General features: G+C 41.7%; 1 protein-coding gene across 1 annotated transcript in view; it reads right to left on the reverse strand.

Annotated features, from left to right (window-relative positions):
* Positions 1-7,975, reverse strand: part of LOC111871049 (chondroitin sulfate N-acetylgalactosaminyltransferase 2) — a 365,067-nt gene extending 357,092 nt beyond the window's left edge. The window contains exon 1 of the mRNA XM_033754080.1: positions 7,564-7,975. The gene's annotated coding sequence lies outside the window, so the exon portion shown is untranslated. The remainder of the gene's footprint in view (positions 1-7,563) is intronic.
* Between the last annotated feature and the right edge of the window lie 217 nt (positions 7,976-8,192).

Genomic DNA, 8,192 nt, shown 5'->3' on the forward strand with positions numbered 1-8,192 from the left:
TGGGTCAGTGTGGCCCACTCATTGGCTGTTTATCGAAAGGGGGCTGGCTCTTTCAGGTCTACCGCCCTCTCCGACTCAGCGTTTTCCTCATCCCATAGTTTTTATGACCCACTTCATAGAGCTTCTTCCTCAATGTCAGCGTTAATACGCTGTCGTGCTAACATTCTGATTACAAAGCGATTGCCTGTTACACTTCTCTGCAAACCCAAGCTTCCTGGTACGTTTCATTATTTCTATTTCTTAATCTTAAAGTCTAGATACCCTTATTCCAAATTTACCAAAAAAACATATCTCCTTGCACATAACCCTTGGGCCATAATAATAATAATAATAATAATAAAGGTATAATTGTGCTTGGACTTGATTAATTAAAAGCCGCTGCACTAAGACGCATGGGGGAGTGGAGGTTCTTAACCTTGGCAGTAGATGGAGTGGCCAGCTTCACACCGAGGCCGCTTTACTCCCAGGAAAGGAGTCCACAGTACCCACTACATAGGGGACTTGGTGGGCCTGAGCCGGTTTGGACGCTGTAGAGAAGAGAAAAGTCTCTTGTTCCTCCGTGGAGTCGGACTCCTTGGCTGTCCAGCCCCTAGCCTAGCTTCTATAACGACTGAGCCATCGCGGCCCCATTACGTAATGAAATATCGTGCGGAAACTAATTTCCACAAGCTCGTGACGCCAGAAACAGGAATTCGTCTTTTCTTTTCCACAAAGAGATTTTTGTCTAAATAAATCAGGAAGAGCGGTTGGAGGTAATGGCCGATTTTAACTTTTTTAGAGCTGAATTTGTCCTTGTCGCGTCTTTATCCCTTAAAGGGCCACGACCATGGGGATTAGATGTGTATTTTATTTAACGTCGACCGAAGGTGTCACGCGGAAGTAAAATACGGGGTTCCTGGAAGCAGCAGACACATCGCTTCCAGTGTCCATGAGCCTCATCCCAAGGCGCTTCGCATTAATCTGGCTTCTTACAAAGAATACCAGCGCCACTCACGCACTCACACACACACACACACACACACGGAAAATATAAATGTGGGGCTTCAAACCTGCGACCAGAGAAGCTCCACATTACGGGTTCATTTCATAAAGGTGTGCTTAACAAACCGAAGAACTAACAAAGGAACACCTCGCAGCCGATTCCTTCTTCATAAGCTACTCAAAAAAGAACTCACGCCTTTCTATGGAACCCCAAGGTTCATCACCGTGTTCACAACAGCCCGCCACTGGTGTCTATTCTGAATAATTTCAATAGTCATCTTCAAATGTATTATGCCCCACGTGGTCTCTTCGGATTCTAAGACCAATACTATGTTTGCATTTCTCATCTGTCCCACGCGTGCTACAGACTCCGTCCATCTCATTCTCCTCAAGTCAATCTTCCAAACCATATCTGACGAAAAATGTTAAACATGAATCTCCTCATTTCGTTAATTGACTAAACAATATCAATAGATTACTCAGTCTCACTGCCCCATTAACAATGGTGGCTCCAATCTGTCTTAACGTTCAGCAATAATTAACTGCATGAACCTTCCATATTACCTCCGAGGAAAGAGCACCTGGTATCAATTGGACTGGATGGGCCCCAGAGCGGGCCTGAACACTCCACAGGAAATCAATCCCAAATTCTCTGGTATTCCAGCCCATAGCTTGGTCACTATACCATCTCAGACACCTGGCTCACATATCCACTAATGGTGACGACACTCCGAAATTAAAATTATTCCTGAGAATCTTTCCAACACACGCTGTCACTCAGCATCTCCTATACTGACACCTACATATGAAACCGACACACCATTTATAATCCACACAGATTTATTCCGTTTTCTATCATACTGTACACATTTAGGCCTTCTCTTTTTATCACTAATTCAACGGGAAATCATTTGTTTCCAACCTTCATCCCCTTTCTTCTTTCCTTTCAGCTCTTTGATACCTTTATCTCTGTCCCTCCTTCCTCTGGTAAACCTGTGAACGAAGTTACATCTCTCTCCTACGGATGACGCGGTTTCGAACACAGAGCTGCCATATGTGTGAGTGAGTGAAATCTCTAACGGCGTGAGAATGCCATGACTCACAGATACTACACACCTATTGTTATATGTATATGTGTATGTACTGTACATATAAGAGTTCCCTGGCCATTATGTAATTTCTNATATTGTTATAAGTGTCCTTATAACATATATGTATACGTGTATGTACTGTACATATAAGAGTTCCCTGGCCATTATGTAATTTCTTATCATCACAGCAACAAACTGTCGAGCGTTGGTACATTCTATGAACGTATGTTTTGCAGTAGGTCATGAACGAGACAGCAGTCTTTCGTTTCAATGTATCAAGTCTATTCTGCGAGAACCGGTTACATTTTGATGTAGATATGTGAAGTGTCTTGTACCATAATAAAGAAAACGGTTGATGACTGACTATTTGTGCGTGTTATTTGCGGAAATTGCGTTAAACTAGGCCTCGACGTCTCATTCGATAACATGTACGACTGGAAAAGAATAAGAAAGAAATCTGGGAAAGTTAACAGTATGAAAACTTATATAACAAATTATGAAACTCCCTGTTATATTCCCAACAAGTGCTCTATACATTTGGCTAATTAGATTGGCTGTCTGTAAAAGTGAAATTATATAATTAAAAATTCCCATCCAATTAAAAAAATGATTCTCTATATTAATTAAAAAAGTGGGATTACAATGAGAAGAATCTTAATAATGACTGCAACAGTCTATTGTACCAAAGAAGGGCTCTATTTGTACTGATTCATTTTTACGGCTAAGAAGAAACAATAGAGCGCATTACGATGGCATATGAATAGAGTGAGCCCGTATAAAGTCCTATACAGAAAGTAACTGAAAAACACAGACGACCTTTGGTCACGAGTTCCACATACGAAAACAAGAAAAGTGTCCATATCAACATGGGTCCGGAAACACTTAAGCTGTGGGTTCTAACTGAAACAGTACAGTGTAAACATAAGCATCTCAGCATTAATATGTGGGCAGGGATTCTTGGTGACTGGTAGGCCCGCATGTGTAGTCACAGCGGCAGGACACTGAGTCCTAGTACGAGTATCTTCAGCCCAATACACCGGCGCATTCTTCGGGCGCTGTCTCCTAGTTCTTGGCGAAATGAGGGGTCCCCTTGTTACCCCATCCACCCTAATCCCCTGGTTTATTTCCAGCTGACATTTTTTTTTATTTCGTAGATTAAAAATTGCGAATTGTTTCATCGATCCAGCAGACTGCGACATGAGAACTGAAGACGATAGGGGAAGAACCGTTTTCTCGGGCATTCGATTCGCTGTATGAGCGATGTAAACGTTGTGTAGAAGCGGGCGGGGACTATATCGAGAGATCGGATTGATAAAGAATTTGTTATAATTTCTGCGTAGTTTCTTATGCTCTCAGTTCGCGAACTTAATCGTCACACGGCGTAATTATCAGGGCCCGGATTTTGATGACATGTCATCTTTTCTTCCTTGTATCCTGTGCGATGCTCTTAAATATATAAATCTCGGATATGAGCTGCTGGTTACAGATATGTAAATTTTATAGGTAATTGTTTGTCATTTTTTGACATTTTTAGGTTTAAGGTCTTTCTTTTTATTTGGGGGTAATTTTTTGGTAAATTTTGGACTTTTACGGGTATTTCTTGTCATTTTTGGCCATTTTAGGGAATTTTTCTTCATATGTTTCCTGAAATGTGAATAACATGGAATCGAAGTGTTCTTTCTTTTCTCCTTTGGGTCATTTTTCTGGATCTTTTCGGTCATTTTATAGGTCATTTTTTAAATATTTTCAGATCATCAAAATCCGGGCCCTGGTAATTACCCAATTTGTAGCAATTATGAAGAGGCAATGGGACACGTGGTCGCGTAGTTGGCTGAGGCACTATGCTACAAGACGGAAGGTCGCGGATTCGACTCCTGATGAGGTCACTGGATTTTTCAGTTGACCTAATATTTCCAGCCGTATTATGGTCCTGGGGTCAACTCAGCCTCTAACAGAAATGAGTATCAGGAATCTTCATGGTGACCAGCGCGTAAGGCTGACAACCTCACCGCCATCTGTGAGCCGATTATCTAGAGAAAATACGGGAGCCTCGACGTCTCACAACCCAATGGACCTCCACGGCCAGTTACAGAGATAGCTTTACTTTTCTTATATACCTAATATTAATAACAAAATTTTGTACTACTTGCTAAGGCGCAAACAAAAAGTTCTGGTAAGAACTAATTGCCTACTTTCCTTTGGTACGACACAGACCATAAAGAAAGCGACGCGTCCAATAATTCTTCTATTGTTATTTGCGTAATTTTTCCAGCGGTAACGTTTTTATAAAGCCGTTGCATAGCAACGACAAGGGTACACATATACAGACATAGATTGATGGAGGGATTTATGAAGTACGCCTTTGAGATGCGCTCAGGTGCCATGACATACGTAGAAAATATCACAAAGATTGGTTCAGCCATTCAAAAGCTGATGATGATGGGGGGGGTTCACAGACAGACAAGATGGAGATCGCATATGCGTACTTTCAATTTTTCAAAATACGGGAAATACGCTCAAACCGGCTTAAATATAGGTATATTTTCCGTTGGAAAACTGGCTGGCACGCTGGAAAATGATGACGACGGTGCCAATGACTGATAATCTGGTAGGATTTCTTGAACAGGAGATCGACTCATCATAGGGTCTCTGTCTGCACTGGGCAACAGAAGCAAGGAAGAAAGGCAGGCATATATCCGCGGCCCGGGTTAGATTCGATCCCTAGATTCCAGTGTTTGAGCAGGCCAAAGAACAAAACGTGCCAATTTTCTATTGCAGGATTTAGTTATATCAAACTTTAAAATTACAATTGCACACATACATCCCCTTTAAACGTCATTTAGATGCAGCATAGCTAACGCGCCAGTCCGGCAGTTCATTGGTCAAATTAAACTGTTTCTCTGCCGAGGACAGTGGGAACTGTGACCGTTTGACACATTTATTAGTTCCATAACCTGTTTCAACTGGACACGCACGCGCGCTCTGACCACTGACAGCAACGCCGCTTGATCGTGTTTTGTTTGAAAGTAATCACTGCATCGCAGGCAATGGTCAGAACACCTTCATGTACCTGGGAGATATAGGGTTCGGTTCCCAGTGCAGATGACCGGAACTCTGACATTCATCTGGACTCACTTTGCAGGCGTTTGCTGAGACAGTTCCTTAAAATCGGTCACGCACGTTTTTCTAACCTCTTCCGCATTATCCTCGTGTACAATGATAAAAACTTTGCAATTGAAAAGGTGTCGATAAATAAACCAAGTTACAAGAAATGTCGGCGCAGACTTGTACGCATAAGCGCTGCCTGTATTTTGCTCCAAGGCGAGCCCAACATAAAACTTGCGTTTCAACTTACATTTAAGTCGAAACCCGTTACTGATTGTCTTGGATTATTCGGGACAGAATAATATATTTTTTAAAATGCTTCTAATTTTCAGCCTACTTTCCTAAGTTTGAAAAAATAAAAATACGCTTATCACATCCATCTTAGCTTAATTAGAGTGATCAAGTTCAGAAAGGATGCAATGGGCAGGGAATGTAGCACGAATGGGGGGAAGAGAAATGCATAGAAGATATTGGTGGAAAGCCAGAACGAAAGAGACACAAGGCAGACCAAAAAGTAGGTGGGTGGACAATATTAAGACGGATCTTAGAGAGAGAGAGGATCGAGTGATATGGACTGGACTGATCTGGCTCAGGATAGGGACCAGTGGAGGGCTCTTGCGAACACGGTAATGAACCTTCGGGTTCCATAAAATGCTGGCAAGTTCTTGAGTAGCTGTACAACTGGCGACTTCTCAAGAAGAGCTAAGCTCCATGAGATGATCATCCTATCATGCTGTCTGTATATCTCCTCCATGAGCTTCTGAATGCCTGAACCAGTCTCTATGAAACTCGGTATGTATATCCTGACACCTGAGCCCATCTCAACGGCGTACTTCATAAATCCCTCCCATCACTCTCTGTCTATGTGGAGCTCGGTAATACGTTGCCGCGGCAACGAATACATATGCAAAAATAATAGTTGGAGGCGTCGTTTCCTATGCGGTCCGTGTCCTGTCTATGGAAAGTAGGTGATTAGTTCTTCCCGGAACTTCTTGTTTGTATTAATATTTGGTACAATTACTTCTTTCCTTCGATTTACATTTTCCCCCAAAAAGCTTGGCCCCCTCCCTCTCGCTGGAACCCATATTTGTATGGCGAAATTTTGGAGTTGAGTGTCTGGTAATAAACAAACAGATGCCTATCTAGGCCTCCATCCTGAAGAATATTTTTAAAATCTATTAACAGATCCTGCATTGTATTACAAAGACTTGCAAATAAATATTTATGCTGCATAGGGATCTTCTCTCTCTGTGACGTAATCTCATGGGCCTCGTCTGAGGCGCGCCAGCGGAGGCAAAGTCGGTGCTCTGCTGCGACGGCTCTTGCTCCTTTAAAGACTGCATTTCTTCTAAATAGTATATATAAACTCAGTCCGTACCTCACTGGAAACGCATTACGTCACAGCTACAAAGCCCAACCGATTAATACTGCTTTGGGAAACAGTCGCTGTTTATTGTGAGAACCATATGAAACACACAGATACACTCTGTGAGCAGAATGCAGAGTTTTAGCATGGTAATGCAGGTGGTATATAGAGTGACCACTGGGTTTTGAAGGGTTACGAGAAGCTTTCGATAGCTTTAACTGTGAAGTAGAAACTAAGGAGAGCCAGGATAGCTCAGAGAGCATAGTGACTCACTAACCAGCAGGGGCAGAATTTTTCTGTTCACGACTGTGTCTAGACCAGTGGTTCTATATCTGTGTGCCGGGAGCCTTTACCAAATGCGCTCTGAGGCTTGAAGGAGAATTATTATATAAAATAAAATACGGAAACTAGAAAGTTGATAATTTTAATATTATTATCCTAATTAAATATATCAGTAATTATTTAAATCATAAGAATAAACTTATATCTGAAACCTGGTAGCAGAAATTAAGTACCATTAGTTGGTGGTGGTGATACAAAAAGAGCAATGACACCCCAGCCCTTAGAGCAAATTAATTCCTTCCGATTTTGTTGACAGTCTGCTGACCTAGTGGGGCACAATTATATAAAGTCTGGAAGTAACATAATTTGCGTAAACTTTGTAAATTGCTATCGGAAACAAACATCACTTTTCTATTTTATCATAGTTCTATATCCTTATACAATAAACGACACTATTTTGAAATAAGTACAGTTGTACAGTACATTTCAGTTCACTACAATAATTCTAGTACACGGCAAAAACAAACATGTGACGCAAGCACCAAGCGTTTAAGTACCACCTGTCTAGGCTGACTATGGGACCCACCAAGTCCCCTGTCTTTCTCCAGGAGTAAAACAACCAGAGAGTGTAGATGAACACTTAACTCTGTCTAGACCCGAGGTCTTCATGGTGTGGTGGTTAATAACCTTAGTAACCTTTGCTACATGAAACTATAAAGATACACAAATATTACTTACTTGTAACTAATGACATCCAACACCACGTGAGGCGAATCGTCTTCAAAAGAGAACAAGCAACAATTCTTCCAACGGTTGGTTTCTTGTTTACATAGACTACAAACTAAACACCGAGTTTACTGACGGCAAAATAAACCGTTTTACACGTTTTCCAAGATAAGCTCAGACACGCGGCAGAAGAAACATTTAAAGCACACGACAAATGTAAGGGAAGAAGGTAAGAAGTTTAAGACAAAACGAAATATAAGCTGTAGACGGGAATAAAGTCTTTCACCTTTTTTCAAGACTACCACACACTCCGTTCAGCTACTCAAAGCAAACATTTCTGTCTGATATTCCTCCACAAAACAACAGCTGGCTTCAACTGTCTTGTCAACGGTTACAGACACATCGCGTTCCTCCGCTTCGTAGCTCTGTGGCGGACTACAATCTCTGGCCTGCTACCAGGGGTTTTCTGTATTAACGACAAAGACAGACTTATAATCTCTATCTCTCTCATACTACGGTCTGGTGATCTACCAGTTCGGGGCCTTTCGTGAGTAAGTGAGATGGGAGAATGTATTTCTCGCGGAACCAAAATATATTCTCTATTTCTTTTACGCCCTCGCACGTACCGTACTATCACACTC

The sequence above is a fragment of the Cryptotermes secundus genome, unplaced genomic scaffold (genome assembly GCF_002891405.2).
Source record: "Cryptotermes secundus unplaced genomic scaffold, Csec_1.0 scaffold73, whole genome shotgun sequence".
Classification (NCBI taxonomy): Eukaryota; Metazoa; Arthropoda; class Insecta; order Blattodea; family Kalotermitidae; genus Cryptotermes; species Cryptotermes secundus.